General features: G+C 44.0%; 1 protein-coding gene across 3 annotated transcripts in view; it reads right to left on the bottom strand.

Annotated features, from left to right (window-relative positions):
- The window catches only part of LOC125638252 (putative RNA-directed DNA polymerase from transposon BS), a 130,402-nt gene that overhangs the window by 16,650 nt on the left and 89,248 nt on the right, over positions 1-24,504 (bottom strand). For 2 of the 3 annotated variants that reach the window (XR_012668917.1, XM_075129451.1), the window contains exons 2-3: positions 20,344-20,795; positions 14,103-19,651 (exon numbers count right to left, since the gene is read on the bottom strand). The exons of the other annotated variant lie outside the window; for it this stretch is intronic. The gene's annotated coding sequence lies outside the window, so the exon portion shown is untranslated. The remainder of the gene's footprint in view (positions 1-14,102; positions 19,652-20,343; positions 20,796-24,504) is intronic. 3 annotated transcript variants of the gene reach the window in all.

Below are 24,504 nucleotides of genomic sequence, written 5' to 3'. Positions count from 1 at the left end.
TCACCTGTAAAGAATTTAGCGAACAAAAGATGTTTTACATTTTTTGGGAAGTGCAATATATCACATGATTTTACTCAAATATGAATCCCCAAAGAAAAAACCAAAACAAAAAAATCCCCACATTTGTACTATATTCTCAATTTGCCATGCTATTTGTTAATAACTGTAACATCAGTAAAAAGAAAAGGAGTACTTGTGGCACCTTAGAGACTAACCAATTTATTTGAGCATAAGCTTTTGTGAGCTACAGCTCACTTCATCGGATGCATACTGTGGAAAGTACAGTGAAGTGAAGTGAGCTGTAGCTCACGAAAGCTTATGCTCAAATAAATTGGTTAGTCTCTAAGGTGCCACAAGTACTCCTTTTCTTTTTGCGAATACAGACTAACACGGCTGTTACTCTGAAACCTGTAACATCAGTAAAGTTCAATGTAAATTATATCAAAATTTGGTGAAAACCATTATAATTTCTGAAAAATTCCTAGTGGAAATATTAGGAAACTTTTCATTAACAAAACATGTTTGATTTCAGAGAAATGCTATGTGACTTTACAGATTATTGGGCTACTCATGCAATTGATGAGTCCCACTGAAGTCAATGGAGCTCTGTGTGGACACAGTGATGCAGTGAATTCCAGAATAGAAACTTTGTTTGCGCTCTGCAGGTTCATATAAAGAAAAAGCCTCTCACCTGAAGAGCTTAGAAGCTAACAAAAACTGAAGTTAAAAATTAACAAGTCTTTCTAACAGGCTTTCAGATTTATTGTCTATATATCAGCCACTTACCCTAGGTATTACATTATTCCTTTCAACTTTAAGAAAACTTTCTAAGCTGCTCGTTGTGTTCTTTAGTTCTGCAAAAATTTCTTCTTTTGACATAAATTAAATATACTAGCTCCCAAAGATCATATAAGTCATATGCCTTCTTCTTGCTTTGTTTACACACCAGGCCTTGGTGTGAACTTATTTGACAGGTGCACAAATAAGTTAAAGCATTCTTTGTAATCATCTCTGTCCATCATCTTGATTGAGATTCCCAAATCCTTCAGTCACCATGAGCCTCTCTATTCTGAGTCATTGGAAAAATAATATATACCTGAAGCTTTTATTTTCAAAGCTATTTCACTTCTGAATTTCAAGAGAAAAGTGATACTATCACAGCAGGATTTATATGAAATTAGAAATGTGACTTTCAATTTTTCTTTGGTTTAGGGTTCATTTGTCTGGATGTATTCTTAAATTTTCTTTAGAACTAGAACTTCTGCATGTTCTTCACAAGGATTATTGCAAGCATAACCCCTGTAGTGGTGGGGTTCATTTAGGGGCCAGCAGGCAGGCCACGGTTCAACGGTCTCCAAAGTCCTAGGGAGGAGTAGGATGGGCAGTCTGGGGGCCTGGCCCTTTAGTTACAGTCTGTCCTCCTCTGAGTTACCCTCAGTGGGACTAGAGGCAAAGGGAAGGGCGGGGGGCCCACCTTCCCCCTCTACCATGTCCTAGTCTGGGGCCTAAGTAGGGAGCAATTGTGGGGTGGTTTCTATCCCCTTTAGCCGATGCTGAAACCAGCCTCCCCAGGGCCATTTCCTTCTCCCACCAGGTGATCTCTTCAGTTTGGGGTATGGTCACAGCCCTCTGCTTCCCTCCTCACAGAGGGTTGTTCAAGCTGTCTCAGTGATTTAGACAGTCAGTCAGGGCTTGCCAGCTCCCTCTGCAGTGTCCAGTGATTTCCCCCTTATCAGGGAAAAGGGGAGAGAAAAAGGGGTCAGACTTCTGGCTGCCCAGTTGGGTCTTACTCACAGTCCAGGTCCTTCCCCTGTGGATTCCTCAGTCCCAGAAGGTACTAACTGGCTTCCTTCCTGTGAACAGCCTCCCCTTCACTCTCCCCCAGGTTGATTGCCGGAGTCCCATTTTAAGCAGTTCCTCTATTTAGAGTATGCTATTTCAAAGACACCATAATAGAGGCTCAACTTAAATGTATACCCCAAATTAAAAAACCCAGTAAAAGAACTAAAAAAGAGCCACCGTGGCTTAACAACCATGTAAAAGAAGCAGTGAGACATAAAAGGCATCTTTTAAAAAGTGGAAGTCAAATCTTAGTGAGGTAAATAGAAAGGCACATAAACACTGCCAAATTAAATGTAAAAATGTAATAAGAAAAGCCAAAAAGGAGTTTGAAGAACAGCTAGCCAAAAACTCAAAAGGTAATAACAAAATGTTTTTTAAGTACATCAGAAGCAGGAAGCCTGGTAAACAACCAGTGGGGCCCCTGGACGATCGAGATATGAAAGGAGCACTTAAAGACGATAAAGTCATCACAGAGAAACTAAATGAATTCTTTGCTTCAGTCTTCACAGCTGAGGATTCAGTCTTCACAGCTGAGGATGTTAGGGAGATTCCCAAACCTGAGCCGTCTTTTGTAGGTGACAAATCTGAGGAATTGTCACAGATTGAAGTATCACTAGAGGAGGTTTTGGAATTAATTGAGAAACTTAACAGGAACAAGTCACTGGGACCAGATGGCATTCACCTACGAGTTCTGAAAGATCTCAAATGTGAAATTGCGGAACTATTAACTATGGTTTGTAACCTGTCCTTTAAATCAGCTACTGTACCCAATGACTGTAAGACAGCTAATGTAACGCCAATGTTTAAGAAGGGCTCTAGAGGTGATCCTGGCAATTACAGACCGGTAAGTCTAACGTCAGTACCGGGTAAATTAGTTGAAACAATAGTAAACAATAAAATTGTCAGACACATAGAAGAGCGTAAATTGTTGTGCCAAAGGCCACATTGGTTTCTGTAAAGGGAGATCATGTTTTACTAATCTATTAGAGTTCTTTGAGGGGGTGAATAAACATGTGGACAAGGGGGATCCAGTGGACCTAGCGTACTTAGATTTTCAGAAAGCCTTTGACAAGGTCCCTCGCCAAAGGCTCTTACGTAAATTAAGTTGTCATGGGATAAGAGGGAAGATCCTTTCATGGATTGAGAACTGGTTAAAAGGCAGGGAACAAAGGGTAGGAACAAATGGTAAATTTTCAGAATGGAGAGGGGTAACTAGTGGTGTTCCCCAAGGGTCAGTCCTAGGACCAATCCTATTCAACTTATTCATAAATGATCTGGAGAAAGGGGTAAACAGTGAGGTGGCAAAGTTTGCAGATGATATTAAACTGCTGAAGATAGTTAAGACCAAAGCAGATTGTGAAGAACTTCAAAAAGATCTCACAAAACTAAGTAACTGGCAAATGAATGAATGAAACAAAATGGCAAATGAAATTTAATGTGGATAAATGTAAAGTAATGCACATTGGAAAAAATAACCCCAACTATGCATACAATATGATGGGGGCTAATTTAGCTACAATTAATCAGGAGAAAGATCTTGGAGTCATCGTGGATAGTTCTTTGAAGACATGCATGCAGTGTGCAGCGACAGTCAAAAAAGCAAACAGGATGATAGGAATCATTAAAAAAGGGATAGAGAATAAGACGGAGAATATCTTATTGCCCTTATATAAAGCCATGGTATGCCCACATCTTGAATACTGCATACAGATGTGGTCCCCTCATCTCAAAAAAGATATACTGGCATTAGAAAAGTGCAACTAAAATGATTAGTAACAGGAGTTCTGACCTGCATTCCTGCTCTGGTCCCAGCAAAAACAACACACAGACAGACAGAACCTTTGTTTCTTCCCCCCTCCAGCTTTGAAAGTATCTTGTCTCCTCATTGGTCATTTTGGTCAGGTGCCAGCGAGGTTATCCTAGCTTCTTAACCATTTACAGGTGAAAGGGTTTTTCCTCTGGCCAGGAGGGATTTAAAGGTGTTTACCCTTCCCTTTATATTTATGACAATACCCCTATTTAATTTTTGTTGCCTTCTCTGTATCTTTTTCAATTCTAACATGTCTTTATTGAGAGGGGAGAGACAAGGTGGGTGAGGTAATGTCTTTTATTGGACTAACTTCTGTTTGTGAGAAGGACAAGCTTCTGAGATGGGGTGACCAGAACTGCATACAGTATTCAAGGTCTGGGTGTACCATGGATCTATATAGTGGCATTCTGATATTTTCTGTCTTATTATCTATCCCTCTTCTAATGGCTCTTAACATTCTGTTAGCTTGTTTGACTGCCACATCACATTGAGCAGCTGTTTTCAGAGAACCATCCATGATCACTCCAACAGCTCTTTCTTGAGTGATAACAACTAATTTAGATGCCATCATTTTGTATTTATATTCAGGATTATGTTTTCCAATGTGCATTACTTTGCATTTATCCACATTGAATTTAATCTATCATTTTGTTGCTCCATCATTCAGTTTTGTGAGCTCCCTTTGTAACTGTTCTTTACTATAGTTTCAATCAATTTGCCTGATACTGAAGTTAGGCTTGCTGGCCTGTAATTGCTAAGATTATCTCTGGAGCTTTAAAAAAAAATCAGCGTTACATTAGCTATCCTCCAGTCATCTGGTACAGAGGCTGACTTAAGCAATAGGTTACATACCACAGTCAGTAGTTCTGCAATTTCACATTTGATTTCCTTTAGAACTCTTGGTGAATACCATCTGGCCTGGTGACATATTGTTTAATTTATCAATTTGCTCCAAAGCCTCCTCTACTGACATCTCAATCTGGGACAGTTCTTCAGATTTGTCACCTAAAAAGCATGACTCAGATCTGGGAATCTCCCTCACATCCTCTGCAGTGAAGACTGACGCAAAGAAATCACTTAATTTATGTTTATGGCAACCATGCAAAATAGTAATACCCATTTCCTATATTTCCAGCTTCTATTCTGATAATTTTTACAATTCAGATCTAATTTCTCAATTCAAAATTCTGCAGTGCATATTGATGATTAAAATTTTAAGCACAGCATAAAATTAATTAAATGCAATATCAAGATAAATAATAAGCAATATTATAGTGACTGCATTATTTATTGTCATATTTAGTTCAATAAAAGCTTCAATTATTCAGTTCATTGAAGCTGCTGCAGAATCTCAAGTCTGCTGGACCAGCTTGCTGCAGAATCTAGGTGCCTTGCTATATAATTTAAGTTGATCTTTCCACAGAGCACAGAGGGCCTTGATTATAACCATTTTCCCCAGGTTAAGTTTCAAATGTATACATTAGCAAATTATCTTGAAAAGCACTTTAGCACAGATGGGATCATTCATAGGAGCAGTACCGGATTTACCACGGCGCCACTGGTGCCATGGTGCTGGGCCCATACTCCAAACGGGCCCCGGCCCGGCTGCTCTTCTCTCCCAGTTCCTGGGGCTCCTGCTGCAGCAGGGCAGGCTCCGCTGGAAGCCAAGCTCCTCCCCTGCCTCTTCCCCCAGCGTGCTGCATTCCCGCCCCCCCCCCCGTCTCCCTGCCGCCAAACAGCTGTTTGCCAGCGCGAGGGAGGGGAGGAGTGGAGCCGCAGCGCGCTCACCGCTCGGGAGAGGAGGCGGAGAAGAGGTGACAGCGGGGCCTTGGGGAAGGGAGTGGAATCAGGGCATACCCCCTCCAGCCCCCTGCCATGAGCCGTTCAGGGCAGGGGGCTGGGAGCACCGCCACCACCAATGTTCCCTCTAATTTTTGACAGGCCATGTGCACAAAAAATTTCTTCTGTGCAAATTTTTGACAGGCTGTGTGTGCAAAAATTTCTTGTGTTCAAGTTGTTGTGCTTCTGTGCAAATTTTTGTGCATGTGGTGTTTCGCCGTGTGCATGGCATTTAGGATCTGTGTGCGTGCGCACACGCGCACAGCTTAGAGGGAACAGTGCCCACCACTCCAGCCCACACCCTCAGCCCTCTGCCCTGACTCCTGCACCCCCCACACCCCTTGTCCTGACTCCTGCACTCCCTCACACACACCCAGCCCCCAGTACTGACTCCTGAACCCCCTCCCACATCCCCATCCCCACCCTGAGCACCAAACAGGAGCTCCTGTACCCCCCCACATTCCCACCTGCATCCCTCGCACCAAATAGGAGCTGCCCCAGGTAAGCACTCCACACCCCATCCTCCTGGCCCAACCCTGAGCCCCCTTCCTCACCCTAGCTCCTTGCCAGACCCCGCACCCCCAGCCCTGTGCTCAGTGCACCCCCACCCTCAGCTCAGTGCAGAGAGTGATGAAGAGAATGGGCTAGAACCAGAGAGAAGGTAGGTACCCGCTCTGTGTGGGCAGGGGGGAACCTGTTTACCCCCTCCCCCACCCTGCTGCGCTTGCAGTTTACCCTCAACCCCTCCTTTGCTCCAGTGACCAACCGTAGCGCCCTCCCCACTGTGCTTTTGCCCCCGTCCCCTGCATTGCTCCAGTCAGCAGGGATTAATCCTCCTGCTGGGCCCCACTGTGCTCATTTTGCCCCGCCTCGCTCTACCTGGGGACCAATCCTTCCTCTCCCCCATGCCCTGCTGTGCTCTTGCCCCTGGCCCCTGCCTCACTCTATCTGGGGACCAATCCTTCCCCTCGCCCCCTGCCCCCTGCCCTGCTGTCAGGGTGGAAAAAAACCAATGACCTTTTTAAAAAAAAATCAAGAAATCTGATTTTTTTTAAATTTAAATTGGATTTTTGAGGAAAAACCTATCTAAAGATAGTTTTAATGAAATACATTATCATCTCATCATGGAATAGGGATTATAAATTCTAATTCTATAGTATGAGACAATAAATGTAATGGTTAAGAAAAGTTTTGTAAATGAGTTCCAATAGTTCATGGATTAGGACCCAATCTTATGGGGTTCCACAGGCTTCTGTATAGGCTAATCTTTATTTAGGTTAATCTTTCTATCTACCCACTGGGACTTAGTGCTCAGTCTAGAACAGGAATCGGCAACCTTTCAGAAGTGGTGTGCTGAGTCTTCATTTATTCACTTTAATTTAAAGTGTTGCGTGCCAGTACTACATTTTAGCGTTTTTTTGAAGGTCACTCTCGATATTATATAACTAAACTATTGTTGTATGTAAAGTAAACAAGGTTTTCAAAATGTTTAAGAAGCTTCCTTTAAAATTAAATTTAAAATGTTGATCTTATGCCACTGGCTCGCTCAGCCTGCTGCCAGCCTGGGGTTCCGTTCACCTAGGCCGGCAGCAGGCTGAGCAGGGCCTGCGGCCGGGACCCCGGATGGCAAGGGGCCGGCAGCCAGAACCCCAGACCAGCAGCGGGCTGAGCGGGGCCGGCCGCCAGAACCCCAGACTGGCAGTGGGCTGAGCGGCTCAGCCTGCTGCCGCTCAGCCTGCTGCCGGTCTGGGGTTCAGTCTGCCGGCTCCTGCCAGCCAGGGTCCCAGCTGCTGGCTCCACTCAGCCCGCTGCCGGTCTGGGATGCCGGCCCTGCCCACATAGAGTGGGTACCTGCCTTCTCCCTGGTTCTAGCCCATTCTCTTCCTCTCTCTCTGCACAGAGCTGAGGGTGGGAGTGCACTGAGCACAGGGCTGGGCGTGAAGGAGCAGGCTGGGGGTTGGGGTGCAGGGTCTGGCCGGGAGCTAGAATGAGGGAGGGGGCTCAGGGTTGGGGCAGGAGGTTTGGGTATGGAGCGCTTACCTGGGCAGCTCCCATTTGGTGCAAGGGGTGGGGGTGGGAATGTGGGAGGTGCAGAAGTCAGGGCAGAGGGCTGGGGGCATGTGAGGGGGTTCAAGAGTCAGACATGGGGTGGGGGGGCTGGGTATGTGTGGGGGGTGCAGGAGTCAGGGCAGAGGGCTGGGTATGTGTGGGGCATTCAGAAGTCAGGGCAGGGGGTGTATGAGGAGGGGGCAGGAGTCAGGGCATGGGGTGTGGGGGGCTGGGTATGTGAGGGGGTGCTGGACTCAGGGCTGGGGTCGTAGGGGTTGCAGGGGTCAGGGCAGAGGGCTGGGAGTGTGTGAGGGGAGTGCAGCGGTCAGGAAAGGGGGCTGAGGTGTGTGTGTGGGGGGTGTAGGGGTCAGGGCAGAGGGCTGAGGGTGTGGGCTAGGGATGTGGGGGTACACCCAGCCCCCTGCTCAGAGCGGCTCACGGCAGGGGGCTGGAGAGGATATGCCCTGATTCCAACACCCTTCCCCAAGGCCCCGTCCCCACCTCGTCTCCACCTCCTCCCTGGAACGGGGAGCACACCTCGGCTCCCTCCCTCCCATCAGCTGATCGGCGGCAGGGAGGGAGAGGAGGGGCAGGAATCCAGCACGCTGGGGGAAGAGGCGGAGAAGGGGGAATCTTGCCTGCGCTGCAGCAGCAGCTGGCAGAACCAAGCTTCTTCACCCTGCCCCCGCACAGGGGGCGGGGGGGACGGAGAAGAGTGGGCCGGGGTGGGCAGGATTTTTAACGGCTCGCTGCTGCTAGGGTCCTGGGCCCAGCCCTGCTCAGCCTGCTGCCGGCCTGGGTTCGGCTGCGGGCTGAGCGGGCCGGTGGCTGGGATCCGGCAGGCAGCAGAGTGGCATTAAAAATCGGCATGCGTGCCATAGGTTGCTGACCCCTGGTCTAGAAGATACCATGAGAGATGCTTAGTTTTGCAGTTCTCAAACTGTGGATTTGTGTCTCCAGAGGTAACATGCTTGTTAACAGGAAAAGGCAATTAAGGTTATAACAACTAACAAGAATGTACTTTTATGTAGAAAACCATGATTAAATTGAGTCTTCCTGACTAGTGATTTAAATCATGATTTAAATCAAATCCACCTTGCCCGCTGTGCTCTTGCCCCTGACCCCTTCATTCCCCAGGGGGGCCCACAAATATGTTTGGCGCCGCGCCCACAAAAAGTTAATCCGGCCCTGCATAGGAGCAGTACACTGAAAGATATTCACTCCTTAAGTTTTAGCTCCTTATTTACTGTGCTACCTTGAGGTTTCATCATGAAATGTCTGGTTAGTGAGGTGGATTGTAAACATTATGCTGTTAGATAAAGAACTGTAGTTCTTTTGGCTTTTCAGCAGATTCCATACTTTATTCAGAACATTAGAAACAAATTCAATTCAGACATGAACTGCCAAAAAAGGTAATACAAACTATTCCTGAACAGTCATCTTAAGTATGCAGAATAGAGATTTAGACAGTAGAGCTGAGATACATGCAGAAAACATTCAGACAGGAGTCCAGTTTTGATTTATATTTACCAGTTTTCTGTTGCTCCAGTTGGCAACCTGTTTGTTAAGCAAAATGAAAGTCTATAATTCTTTAAGGAGCCTTTGATGCCTCTTTGGAGAGTTTGAAGTATTGTATAGTCTATTTAGAAATACTTTTGTCGATTTTCAGTAATTTTCTTCCTTTTTTAATTATTGGAAATATTTTCATTAAAACTTTATCTTTGCTGCTTAACATGTCATCTCTTTCTGCAAAGTGTTCCTCACCTAAAGTTACAATCCTCTTGACATCATGCTTATCTCCAGACTAACTAATGATATTATAAACAGAGGATTATAATTTATTATTTCACGACAGGAGTAAGCAATAGAAGCAGAACTTCTAAGCCTCAAAGATCTTGTTTTTCATGCAAATCAAAAGAAAGACAAACAGAAAGAGAAATACTGAACATGTTATATAAGCAGAATTGTCTCCATACAGAATGTACTTAAAGTGCTCAGTGAGGCATTGGTGTGTCTTTAAAAGGGAAAAGGTTTTGGTCCATTTCTGAAAATATGGAATACATAAACTTAAAAAACGACAATAATTAGGTTCATGCCGTACAATAATTAGGGCCAAATCCTTTCTCAATACCCTGTACTAATCCTGTGTAGTTTGACACAGCACAAGGGTTTCCTATTAAGATATATGTGTGTGTGGGGGGGGGCGGGGGGGGAGGATGAGGAATCTGCCATGCCACAGACTGCAGTGTCTCAGGACCATGGTAGCAACTTCAGTATTTGTGACCTACTTTCAAGAGAGGATTTACTTCATATATAAAGCTCCACTGTCTCCACTCGTGCTCTTGCCTTGGCCCTAGCCTCCCCTGTGTACTGGTAGACACACATACCAGAAAAGCCGCTATCATGCATAGCTGCAGACATCCGGCACAGGGTCCCCAAACTGTGCCTTTATAAACACTGTAGAGTGGGATTGCACCAGTTTTCCTTCATCTGAAATCTTCCATTTCAAGGAAGGTGGGGGTAGGATTTGTCCCTTAGTGAAGGGGCAGCACAATTCCCCCTGTAATCAGAACCATGGTACAGTATGTCCTTCACAGCTTCATGGTTCTGCTTTCAGAATTGTGTTATTTTTAAGATAGTGTATAACAGAACACACTTCTATTTGCATTCCTTACAATGTGGTATAGGAAGAATATTAAACGGCAAAGAGCAGGTGTGAACTATATTCTGTGAGTACATTTGAGATGTGTCTCCCTGAGCTGAAAACAGATTGGAGCGTCTATCAACACCACACAAGGGAAAAAATCCTCCTGCGTCTCAGAATCAAATGAAACTACCTGTTTCCCAGGTTCCACACCTGGTATCAATTGTGACAGACATTTTAAAATTAACTGTTTTAACACAAAGATGAAACTGAAGTCTTTAAAAGATCATATTCTTCTAATAAACTATCTGAAGGGGAATGACTCCAGGGCTATACAGAATTACTGTCTCTGGACACATAGTGCCTGCTCTGAATGAACATGAATTTTTGTGGTTATAACTTTTTTAAAAATACATTTGAACAACAGTACTCAGAAATAAAAATAACTCTTATTTTTTCCAATGAATAAACATCAAGATAGAAAGCCAGAATTAATACATAGAAGCAAATAAGATGATGAATGGAGGTATATGCTAGTTACAGGCAAACCTCCAAAGGTGCAGTGGTCCATTTTGGATCCTAATTCAGATACACTTAAATCAGACTTTTTTTATGTATTTCCATTCCTCCTACTTCCAGATGGAAGATTATGGAAATACAGGTATTTCAGTAATTCCTGGTTTTGGTCAGTATGGAAATAGAAGTATAGAGGGCCTCAAATATAAAATATGCAAATGTGAAATTGTAAACAAATCTTAGATGCATAGACTATCAGAGTTGGAGTGGACCTCAGGAGGTCATCTAGTCCAACCCCCTGCTCAAAGCAGGACCAATCCCCAATTTTGCCCCAGAACCCTAAATGGCCCCCTTAAGGATTGAACTCACAACCCTGGGTTTAACAGGCCAATGCTCAAACCACTGAGCTATCCCGCCCCCCAAATCTTATATGTCATTATGGGATCAGAAGCTGAAAAGCAGGTGTCTACAGGGTATGAGACCTCTTGGTTTTTCAGTGCTGATACAGTAGCTTATATCTCTAGTGGCAGGCACAGCAGAACACTGCAAGTACCATTAAACCAGAAGAATATGTCTCCATGAACAGCATTATCATCCCAGTTAAACATTCAGTTTCAGCTGCCTGGGAGATATCCTGATTTTGTTATACTGAAGCAGACAACATTATTTAATCAACTTTTTATGGCCCCAAAATTCTACATTCTACAAAAGAACAGTGGCCATCTTTTACATCATACATTATATTTTATTTGTTATAAATTAATAAGATTCTACAAAGAAATCAATATGCATGGAAGTGAACGTCAAAGATTTAACAGTAAAAGTGTGGGTACTTCAGAACGCAGCAGCAATCAATAATTCTAGGTAGCCCTTACCCTTCCAGTAATTTTAAAAGATAAATTCAGAGTACTGAACAACTGAATTTCTGATGTGTCTCTGGGAAATAGCACTGTTTAGAGAGGGTGCTTACAGGAGTGATGCAACATCAGGTAGACTGTGCAGTTCAGAGATAACTGATCCCGCAAAAAGTTGCAGCAGAATATGGAAGGTATTTCATTATCTGCTCCACATTAAAGCAAAGTATTACGTTTTCTCTGAAATGTTTTTGTTCCAGTTAAATATCTTAAAAACAATAAAACACACTACACTCATGTCTAGCTTACTAAGTGTTTAACCCTCTTCCACATGGAGACCCAGGTAGGACGACTCCCTACAGATGTTTCTACGGAGCTTCTCTCTATATCAGCTTGTCTCTATCACAGCTCACAAACAACTTTGTGGGCAACCCCTGGCAATTCACACTCCTTCACAGGAATCAGTACACTTTTTAACTGTTCATAGCCCTTTGATGTGGTAACTCCCTGCTTTGGCAAAACAAGGTTTGCAAATCATGGAAAAGTCATGGAGCAGGTCCTCAAGGAATCAATTTTGAAGCACTCTGAGGAGAGGAAAGTGATCAGGAACAGTCAGCATGGATTCACTAAGGGCAAGTCATGCCTGACTAACCTAATTGCCTTCTATGATGAGATAACTGGCTCTGTGGATGAGGGGAAAGCAGTGGACATGTTATTCCTTGACTTTAGCAAAGCTTTTGATACAGTCTCCCACAGTATTCTTGCCAGCAAGTTAAAGAAGAATGGGCTGGATGAATGGATTATAAGGTGGATAGAAAGCTGGCTAGATCATTGGGCTCAACAGGTAGTGATCAATGGCTCCATGTCTAGTTGGCAGCCGTTATCAAGCGGAGTGCCCCAAGGGTCGGTCCTGGGGCCGGTTTTGTTCAATATCTTCATAAATGATCTGGAGGATGGCGTGGATTGCACTCTCCGCAAGTTTGCAGATGACACTAAACTGGGAGGAGTGGTAGATATGCTGGAGGGTAGGGGATAGGGTACTGAGAGACCTAAACAAATTAGAGGATTGGGCCAAAAGAAATCTGATGAGGTTCAAGAAGGACAAGTGCAGAGTCCTGCACTTAGGAAGGAAGAATCCCATGTACTGCTACAGACTAGGGACTGAGTGGCTAGGCAGCAGTTCTGCAGAAAAGGATCTAGGGGTTACGGTGGATGAGAAGCTGGATATGAGTCAACAGTATGCCCTTGTTTCCAAGAAGGCTAATGGCATTTTGGGCTGTATATGTAGAAGCATTGCTAGTAGATCAAGGGATGTGATCATTCCCCTCTATTCGGCATTGGTGAGGCCTCATCTGGAGTACTGTGTCCAGTTTTGGGCCCCACATTACAAGGAGGATGTGGAAAAATTAGAAAGAGTCCAGCAGAGGGCAACAAAAATGATTAGGGGACTGGAGCACATGACTTATGAGGAGAGGCTGAGGGAACTGGGAATGTTTAGTCTGCAGAAGAGAAGAATGAGGGGGAATATGATAGCTGCTTTCAACTGCCTGAAAGGGGGTTCCAAAGAGAATGGATCTAGATTGTTCTCAGCGGTAGCAGATGATAGAACAAGAAGTAATGGTCTCAAGTTGCAGTGGGGGATGTTTAGGTTGGATATTAGGAAAAACTTTTTCACTAGGAGAGTGATGAAGCACTGGAATGGGTTACCTAGGGAGGTGGTGGAATCTTCTTCCTTAGACGTTTTTAAGGTCAGGCTTGACAAAGCCCTGTCTGGGATGATTTATTTGGGGATTAGGTCCTGCTTTGAGCAGGGGGTTGGACCAGATGACCTCTTGAGGTCGTTTCCAACCCTCATATTCTATAATTCTATGATTCTAAATGGCTGGAGACAGGATACAGCGTCCTTGGAGCTTATAGCTTGCCCTGTTGTCTTCCAACTATGTGCTTCAGGCTCCTTATCCAGACTTATTTGTGACTTTTCTGTTTACTCTGCCTATAGTCCCCTATCAAATTAGATCCATACATTCATACAAGAGGGAGCAGAATTGCAGATCTGGACATTGCTCAGCCCTGCTCGGGTAAACCACAGTTGATATACAGGACACTGCAACCCAAGATCTGTCTGAGAGTAGGAGAATTATGTGACTCCTCTCCAAAAGATAGGTGATGGCTCGAGGCCTGAGACCTAAAGGGGGTGCACAGTAGGGGTCAGAGATGCAGTTATCATGGTAATTTCAGCAGTGCTCATTATTCCTATGTTACCAGGTCCAAGGATATGGCCCTAATTATGGGTTTCATTATTTTAATAAACCTAGACCAAAATTCAGTTGGTAGGATGACCACTGGCTGTTGTGAAGTCCACTGACAAAACAAGGTCAAATCCTGCCTGCCTGAGTCACACCAGAGTTCCATGAAATCAGTGGGACTAGTCACATGAATAAGGCAAACAAGGTTTAACCCATAATATATTGCCCAAACCCACTTTAACTCTCTTTTCTGTACATTCTCTCTTTTTTTCCATCATGATATTTTAATATAAAAAAATTACCTTATTTCATCAATCTGCCCTCTCTGAATTATTCAGTGATCACACAATCCATTATCCGTGATATCAAAATCACTGCAATGACAAGAATCAGGGTGTAGCTGTGTTAGTCGGTATCCACAAAAACTACATGGAGTCCCGTGGCAGCTTAAGGACTAACAGATTTATTTGGGCATAAGCTTTTGTGGGTAAAAAACGCACTTCTTCAGATGCATGGAGTGAAAATTACAGATGCAAGCATTATTATACTGACACATGAAGAGAAGGGAGTTACCTCACAAATGGAGAACCAGTGTTGACAGGGCCAATTCAATCAGTGTGGATGTAGTCCACTCCCAATAATTGATGAGGAGGTGTCAATTCCAGGAGAGGGAAAGTTGCTTTTGTAGTGAGCCAGCCCCCCGCAGTCCCTATTCAAGCCCAAATTAATGGTGTTAAATTTGCAAATGAATTTTAGTTCTGCTGTTTCTCTTTGAAGTCTGTTTCTGAAGTTTTTTTGTTCAAGTATAGCTACTTTTAAATCTGTTATAGAATGTCCAGGAAGATTGAAGTATATTTACATATAAGGAAAACAAAGCCATCAAGCTAAACAAGTGGGTGAGAAGACCATTTAATAATCATGGTGGGGGCCACAATCTGTACCCCAGCCTTCCTGGCTCTTGAGGCAGAAACAATGGACTTTCAGTAATACAAAGGGAGCAAAAAGACCTCTTAGTTATCCATCACAGAGGGGATGATAGGGTACAACACCCTTTGAGCTAGGGTGACCAGATAGCAAGTGTGAAAAATTGGGACGGGAGGGTGGGGGGTAATAGACACCTATATAAGAAAAAGCCCCAAATATTGGGACTGTCCCTATAAAATCGGGACATCTGGTCACCCTACTTTGAGCCTATGAGAGCTGCATCTTTTTGGTCTGGAAGGCAAAAGCTGCTGCAAACTTGATGTAAGTGAGTAACCTGCTTAGACAAAGATTGTAACTTGCTGAAATTAGGTTTTAAGCACTAAAAAGTCTGCTTTGTTTTGTTTAGTTTGTAACTATACCTGTCTCTTTTATTCTTGTTTAGCATCACTTAAGTCTGTTCTTTGTTGATAAACTTATTCTTGGTTTATTACAAAACCATCTCAGTGCTGTGTATTAAAGTGGAGCATGAGTCCTCAGCTAAACCAACAGGCTGGTATGTTTTCTGTCTCTTTGGAGGCAGCAAACTTGATCATTTCTATAAGTGTCACACTGAGAGGAACTGAGCACTGCAGAAAGATGTCTCTGGGGAACTCAGGAATTGGGGTTCCTTGATTATTACCTGCAGGGCAAGTTTGGACTGTCAAAGTCCTGAAGAGTTTGCTAATAAGGCAGGCAAGCTGGTGTTTCACGGAGCTGACACACAACTTAGCAGCAGAACAACTCTCACTGGCCGAGGCAGAGAGAGGTAACAGGGGCTCACAATGCTGGGTGTCCAAAGCCGACTGAATGTAGAGATGGCACCTTGTATGTATAAATATATATTTTTGTATTCAGGCAAAAAGACAAAGAATAAAATGAATTATGACAATGAGTTTTAGTAAAATATTAGACATATAATTAGCTGTTGGTGAAAGTGCTGGAACTATCATATAAGGCAAGCTTTCCCAGCAACTCAACTTTAGGCCAAGTAAAAAGGTGAATAATTCTGAAAAAAATGATGTATAATTTACAGTGTTTGTTTTCACAGATAATCCTTGATTGCTTAGGTTTAAATACACAGCCTAGCTGTCACCAAGGAACACCACACAACAAATTGAAGTGTTAGCTGGGAGTTAATGCCAGCAGGGAAGATGGAAATATATTTGTTGCAAGTCTTTTGTTTTCTTTTGTTGTTCTACTTGTGAGAAGCACTTAGATTCTATGAGAATGGGTGCCAATATCAGAACCTAGACAGACAGATGGAAAACCCAAACTCCGTGGGTGTATCATAATATATTAGGCAGAAAGATAAGTGCAGAGGAAGTGTATTGAAAGAGTGCAGGCGATTGGTATAACTATGCTCCTTGAAGTGTGTCAGAAAATTTTTTGTTATATTTTTGTAATAAAAGAGCCAATGAGTCTCCCAAGTTATGAGAGTTAATGGTATACATACACTTGGAGAACCACAAACAGCGGATTCAGTTCTGTTTTCTATAATGCCCATTTTACATCTGTGTGAGTCTAAACGTTCATGGAGCATTTCAGCTTGGTCCGTTGGGGGGACAGTGGTGAGTGTGTCAGATTTTAAAAAGGTATTTAGTCACCTGCTTGGGCACTTTTGAAAATCCCACTAGGTGTTTATCTGCATCATTAGGTGCCTAAATATCTTTGGCATTTTGTCCCTACGTCTCTTGTGGATCAGCAGGTAGGGCGTGTCTACACTACAAAATTAAGTTGACCAAAGTTACGTCGATGTACAGCTGCCACAGTAATTAGACTGCTTTTGCATGTCCACACTGTGCTCCTGGTATCAGCAGTGTAGGTCCTCATTAGCAGCGCTTGCATCGATGCAGTGAGCAGTGCACTGTGGGTAGCTATCCCACTGTGCAACTCGCCACCATCTGGCGCAGGGTGTTGTGGGAAGGATTTGCAAAGCCTCATGGGGGCAAACGAGTCACGCAGGGGTCACTGGGAATATGGTTTCAATGTCCAATGATGCAGTTTTCTTCATCCCATAATATTATCTGCATCCCATAATGTTTCACGCCTCTTTTCAAAAGCCCCGCAAACCCACGTGTCCGCCATCTCGGTAAGAAGCATGGATCTTGCACTGCTCTTCAGTATTGTGTTAACTGTTAAGAACAATGTGTCTGGTCCTTCAGTATTTCAGGAGCTGCCAGAGGAGCCGTGAGGGATACGACAATGCCTTGGAGGCTGCCTTGCTGACAGCCATCGAAAGAAACAATTCAAGATGTTGGCATTCACGGAGCAGTTGCAGGCAGTGGAGTGCTGGTTCTGAGAAACTGTTTACCCAAAATGAGATTCTTAAAATGGGTTAACTAAGGAGATGTAAATTACAACCACCTTATCCAGCATCTATCATCAGTTGTTCAGTTAATGGCAGAAAACATAACCATAAGGTAAGGTGCAAAACAAACTTATTAAAACCAGGAGCCCCAGCATAAGGGTCACATGTATGAAACAAAACTACTCGGTTGTTAACGTGAAACAAGGGCTTAAAGCCCAGAACCAGAATACACTGTGGACAGATAAGGAATAAATGAGGATTAACATAGTACCTTGTTTCGTAGGGAAGAGGCATGGACACCAATGAAGACAAGGGCTGGAAACACTGGACACCATGGATCAGGAACACGATGGGATCTCCACACAGGTGAGTTGATCTTTGGTCTTCTTTTCTTCAGGTCTTCTCGGCTTGCCATGTCGTTCTGGGTGCAAGTATGCAGACACTAGCTGGAGGGACAGCCAATGACAACTGGCCTGCATGCAAGCAATGTGGCATTGGTCTCGCTATGGAAATCCAAGTAGAGAACCAGATGGAACTCAGCGGTACTAACACGGGTGCAGATCTGCTTCTGGGATGGGCAGCAGTGCATGTGTGCAAGCACTCGACTGTCACTCAGATGGACAGCCCTGAGGGATGGGCGTCCAAGCCTTAAGTAACCTGCTGTCTCCAGGTAGATTAAGAGGTCACCTGACCTTCACTTTCCCGCTCTTGGTGAAAAGGCTGCCAAAACCTTCATGAAGAAGGGGGCTCAAGATGGTGGCCAACAACAACTTAAAAAAAAAAATGGCCATATAGGGGCAAGATGGTGTAAACAACCACAAACAGAAATTTCCTTTACAAAACAAGCACAGACTGGTGGGATCGCATGGTTATGCAGGTTTGGATGATGACCCCTGGCTGCAGAACTTTCGGATGCACAAGGCCAGATTCATGGAACTATGTGCGGAGTTCGTCCCAGCACTCCAGTGCAGCGACACCAAAAATAAGAGCTGCACTCACAGTGGAGAAGCGAGTGGTGATCGCTGCATGGAAGCTAGCCACACCAGATAGCTACCGATCAGTCGGGAATCAATTTGGAGTTGGGAAATCCACTGCAGGGATTACTATGATGCAAGTGTGCAGGGCTATTAATCGCATCCTGCTATGAAGGACTGTAACTCTTGGCAACATGTAGGACATTCTCAATGGTTTTGCAGCACTGGAGTCCCCAAACTGCAGTGGGGTGATAGATGGCATGCATATCCCTATTTTGGCACCAGACCACCTTGCCAAGGATTACCTCAACAGAAAGGGCTACTTTTCTATGGTATTGCAAGTGCTGATGGATCACTGGGGCCGTTTTACTGACATCAATATGGGATGGTCAGGGAAGGTGCATAAAGCACGCATCTTTAAAAACACAGGCCCGTTCCAAAAGATGCAAGTAGGGACTTCCTTTCCAGACTGGCGGGTTACCACTGGGGATGTGGAAATGCACATAGTGTTCCTTGGAGACCCAGCCTACACCTTACTCCTGTGGCTCACGAAGCCATACACCGGTCACCTCGACAGCAGCAAGGAGTGCTTCAGCTACAGGCTCAGCAGGTGCAGAATGACTGTTGAATGTGCCTTTGGCCCTTTGAAAGGCCACTGGCACTGCCTACTCACACAATTAGACTTTAGTGAAAATAAATCCCCATGGTTATAGCTGCCTGCTGTGCTCTTTATAATATCTGTGAAGCAAAGGAGGAAAAGTTTCACGCTGGAGTGGAGTGTGGAGGCGGAACTGATTTTGAGCAGCGAGATACCAAGGCTTTAAGAAGAGCTCAATGGGGAGCTATTCGACTCAGGGAGGCTTTGAAAGACCACTTCAATAATGAGACACAATAATGTGTGTTGTTGTAGTGTGCCCTTCTTGGCATTGTTTTTAGCACCCCTGTATGAACCTTGTAATGAGTGCTGTGTGTGGGGTAGTATAGCATTGCAAATGCACCTATTGCTATTATCGTTGAATGATGTCAGCACCAGCCACCATATGTTGTGAACTAATAAAGATGAATTACGTTTCCATAAATAGACTTTTATTTCAACAAAAATTGTAACTGAATGAAACTGTAAATACAGGGAAAAGAACCTTTGAAGGAGAAAGAGCACACATACACCAACCGTGTCTCCTACAGGTCAGTGTGTGTGTAGCTGCGATTGTGTGTACTCTCCCTCGGAGTGGGGTGGTAGGGTACTGCAGTGGTCCTGGAACTTACGTGGAATGTGGAGGGAGGTGTGGAGGGAGGTCCTGGAATGCAGTTATCAATAGGCTGCAGAGGGAGGTGAGCACGGGTGACTTGGATCTGAATTCTATAAGAGTCTCCAGCATGTGCATCTGGTGCTGGAGAAGCACTGTTATCTCCTGCTGTGTACCTCTTTCCTTGTCTTGTGTGTTTGTCCTCTGTGCACTTTCCGTTTCCATTCTCGGAAACCACAGCCCAGAGGCTTACAGGATCTCTTGGAACATGTTGTCCAACATCCTCTTTCTTCTCCTTCTTATATGGCTGAGCCCCTCTGTTGGTGTGGATGGAGAGACCCTCAAGGCCACATTTCCAGCTGCAAAAGACACAATGCACAGAGGTACTATTGTGAGTGTTTTCGTTTCCCTTGATCCACATGTTACAAGCTCTACATTCTCACTTCCCCTTGGGATTCATATAGATCATGGCAGCAGTCCCATACATTATGAGTATGGCCTAGGGGAAAGGGAGCGATTTTGCGCGGGGGTGAGGGGGCACACGGGCATCAGTGTATGTGGCTAGGACAATTTAACTGAATATGGGCACTGTTTTCCATAGGCAGTGGTGATTTTACTGATCTCAGTTCTGGCGTAATGGAGGCTGAAAGGGAATAGCTCCTGCATGAGTCTGGCTGCAGACTGGGTCCATATGCTGCTAGCCTGTGTGTTACAATGGTGCCTGCTTAAGTAATTGCTGAGTGGCATGCGAAAGTATCATACCATGGTGGAAGAAATAAGGCAGCCCTCCCCAGAAACTTTTGGCAGAGGATTGCAGACTACCTCCAGGAAAGTTTGCTCAAGATCTCTATGTTGGATTCACAAGTCATCCCGGTGCACGTAAACAAACTATTCTGCAGGGCCTCCTCTGCCTAGCTGTACAGGGAAATGAGAAGCAGATAGCAACTCTACCTCTATTGGCTATTTCGCTACCTCTTCTTGCCTAATTAAAAAAAAAAAAAGTAAATAAATAGGCATATCCCTGCAATATCAAAGCAAACTGCATACTTACCAGAGGCTCCTTTCCCTGCATCAGGCTCGCCAGTGCTGGACGGTAGGGACTGGCTTGACTGCTCCAGTGTCAGAAAGAGGCCCTGGCTTGCCACACCACTGAACTCCCAGTTGCCTGTCCCCCATACTCCTCCTCATCCTCATCCAATACCTCTTCTTCATTGTGCACTGCGGGGGCTCTTGGCAGCACAGGTGGTGTCTGCCCCAAGGATGGCATGCAGCTGTTTGTAGAAGCAGCATGTCTGCAGCTCCGCACTAGAGTCACTGTTTGCCCCCATTGCCTTCTGGTATTCCTGCAGCAGTGCCTTGATTTTCATGTGGCACTCCTGCGTGCCTCTGTTGTAGCCCTTCACCCCCATGCCCCGAGTGATCTGGCTGTAGATGTCAACGTTGTCATGCCGTCTGCAGTGGCTCCCAACTGTGAGTGCCAATCTCAGGTCAGACTGTCAGAAACTAGGGAAGACACCACAAACTGATGGTATAATTAGATTTCACCAAGCCAGTAAGAAATGTGCACTCCTGGATCACTATAACAGTATTACCATGGAGTCACAAGCAATTCTCTTGTAAACTAACTAAAGATTAGCTAAGAAAAAGAAATTAGAGTTACTGAGAGGTTGCAGCAGGTAAAATACATTAACACGTGAGTCAAAGTTTGTAAATCCAAATGACAGAGATTTCGTAATCTGATAGCTTTCCAAAAGTCTCTCAGAGTCACCCAGAATAACTCTGGGGACCTCCGCCTTGCATCTGGAACACTTCCCTGTAAATCTCCAAACAGTTCAGAGATGCAGGATCATTCCATGACTCCATATTTATAGCTTTTCCACACAGAAAGCTATCTGATAAATGCCTGTACTCCTCCATGACCCCTTGATTTGAAATTAGCATTTCCTGTTACAGCCATTAAGTCTTTCATTAGCATTTCCAATGTTTCATTTGCATTTGATGAATTTAGTCACAAGGATATATGCAATGTAAAAAGTAGTGTAATAGCAAACAACAGTCCTTCATTGGTTTTCATGAAGTTTTAACAACCAAATACTACCTTATATTAACATACCTTTTTATTAAATTACAGGGTATTCATAATGTAGAGGTAATACAAATAGCAAAAAGAAAAGGAGTACTTCTTTTTGCGAATACAGACTAACACGGCTTTTACTCTGAAACAAATAGCAAACTACAGGATATAGAAGATGAAAACAATACAATCAACACCTGCTTTGATCCCTATTAGTATATGAGTGAATTAGTTTGAATGCATACCAGCACTTAACACTTCTTTGATATTCACATACAAGTGAACTGGCCTACGGCTTTGGCTTGAGCTGGTCTGTCAGCATCACAGACATTTCTAGGGTTGGATAGGAGGAACAGTACCTTCACAGCCTCTTTTCCCCACAGACCCAGAAGATCCACCACCTGTTGTGTACTCCAGGCAGGAGCACATTTGCTGCATGGAACCAGCATGCTCAGCTGGACAGTTGCTATGTGAGGTCTCCACACCCATCAAACAGGAAATGGAATTTTAAATTCACAGGACTTTGGGAGGGGTGTGTACCTGCATACCTGGCTGACAAGCAGCGGAACAATGCCAAAACAGTGACCAGAGAAGTCATGATTGGGCATTGTGGGACACCTCCTGGAGGCCATTAAAGTCAATGTAAGTAATGCAGTGTCTATACTGACAGTGCGTCGACCTAACTACGTCCACCTAAGTGCTATGCCTCTCATGGAGTTGAAGTTATTAAGTTGCTGTAATGGGTGAGTTACATCTGCAGGAGCAACATTTTAATGTAGACACTTACAGAGTTAGATCGACGTAAGCTGCCTTGCGTTGACCTAACTCTGTAGTGTAGACCACATCATAATGAAATCCCCGCCCACCTTAAAGAGGAACAAGCACCTCAGGACAGCAGATGGCTATCTTTCACACACTGGAAAATGGTTCACCATTAGTTATAAATAACTTTCTTTTGTTTAATCCAAAAGGAACAATGAAACAATTTCTTCCTGTATAGATCTAAGTCAAGTTAAAGCACAGAAAGACAGGTTAAGACAGCAGAGAGAATTTTAAACCTGGCTTGTTCGCTTTTCCCTGAAATGATACCCTTATTGATTTTGAGCATGGTTTTTGTCTCTGATACTGAAAAATGAGATGTTAAAATCAGTTTTTTGGAGGTGGAAGGGGGGATTTTCCTTATTGGTTCTGAATACTGATCTGAGACACTAGATGGCACCCTGTATATGTATCATGCCTGTTGATTAAAATAGAGCCTCATCTGAATTCTGGTGAAAGATGACAACTATTTTTGAAGCAACTGGTGCATCCATATGGACCATGCTGACAAAGGAGCCAAAAATATCACAGTAGTACCTACACTGATGACGTCCAGGGTAAAACACCTTTTTCCTAGCCCTGGCTTCTTACATAGGTTGGACATATTCACATTCTAGCCAGTTTGACAAAGAAGAAATTTTTTTTAAAAAGGATATTAATGTTAAGTACATATCATGTAATTTAGGCTAATAGCCTCAGTAAGAGCCAACCATACTGTGGGCAGCTACTGTATGTTCCCTGTATTTTCTCTACTATTGATCACAGAATCCTGTACTGTCATGCTTATTGTAAGCATGAAATACTAGTTGTGCTAGTTTTGTGAAAAGGACAAACAAGCTGCAAATTAAAATGGCTACAGGCCAGTAGTGGGGAAAAACAACCTTTCCTTCCTTCCTTCCTTCCTCCCCCTCGCTCTGCAGGTGGGAGTCAGCCAGCCAGTCAGTGTGCCCTGATCCCAGTTGTCCAATGGCAGCCGGAGCAGTTGGGACAGACTCAGAGTTCAGTTACTGTTAGAACCAAACTGTTCCTCTCTCCCTTCACAAAAGGGGAAACTAGCAGGAGCCCAGGTTGCCCCTCCTCCTCTCCACCCATATGTGTGGGGGAATGGGAGGGTGGTGTGCATGCCCCAACAGCTTCCAGGCCCACCGATGACACACGCTGGTTAGTAGGTGAGCATTTTCATCTGATAAGCATTCTTTCTACACAAGAGTAGTAACTGACTGTATAGAAGCACAAGGCATGGAGCAAAATATATTATATGCATGCAGAAACAAATTCATCCTACTTCAGAGGGCTAGTGCAAGGCTCTACATTCCACATAAGTCCTACATTAAGAGGTAACTACCCCAGAAGTCCCCAGACTGTGGAACTGATGTGCTCCTACTGTACAAAGAAAGAAGTTGGATCCAGGGGCTGCACATCCCCTGCCTGGCATACAGTCCAGCCTGGCAAGCACTCACTTTGCAGAGAAGGGGGTAAGGCTTTGGTAGACCAGAAGAAACCAGGCCATTTCAGATTTTGATAGGTTGGGGCAACTTTAACCATGATTCCAGGGGCTACTAGGCACCTGAAAACTCTTGGGGTTTTTTAGATAATGACGTAGAAATTATTATCTGACAGGAGCATTGTATCTGATTCCTATATAAAGACCTACTCAGCTCTAATACTAACATGTTCTAACATCTTGTGTCAATTCACTTAAGGGACACTGGTTAGGTTTAAAATTTTAATGTATATTCTCACTTTGTTACTAACTCTTGAATAGAACAATTGAAACAAACGTAGAAAATCTAGATTACTTTCTATCACCTTTTGGCAGTTCACCAAGCTTGGAATAGATCATATAACTTTTGGAAACATCTTACTAGGGCAAGACCCCTTGAGTTTAAACTGCACCTGTCTGGGGCTCTAGGGGTGTTACCCTACTACAAATAATAGACTAGAAACTGACTTTAAACAGGAGTGAAACTGACACATTCTACTCACTTTCACAGTATTGCAAACCCCAAATGTTCAAATATCATGAACCAGGTTCACCAAAAATCATGAGATTAGTTTTAAAATAATGAGATTATGTAAACAGAATCAATTTGGTGTTCTTTTTATTTGCATTCTGTTTTTTGAGCCTTTAGGGTGCACTGGGATCATATTTTGAAGCTATCTCCTCAGCCATGAGGGCTAGAAACTTCGTATTTCTTTAAGAATGAAGGCTGAAATCATTGCATATCCACTTGACTTCAGGAGCTGGGGCTTTAAGGAAAACAATAATTATCATGAAACTCATGACAAAATCATGAGAGTTGGCAACACTACTTTCAT

The sequence above is a fragment of the Caretta caretta genome, chromosome 1, assembly GCF_965140235.1.
Source record: "Caretta caretta isolate rCarCar2 chromosome 1, rCarCar1.hap1, whole genome shotgun sequence".
Lineage (NCBI taxonomy): Eukaryota > Metazoa > Chordata > Testudines > Cheloniidae > Caretta > Caretta caretta.
Note: the sequence above shows the minus strand (reverse complement) of the source record. Positions and strands in the feature narration are given on the sequence as shown.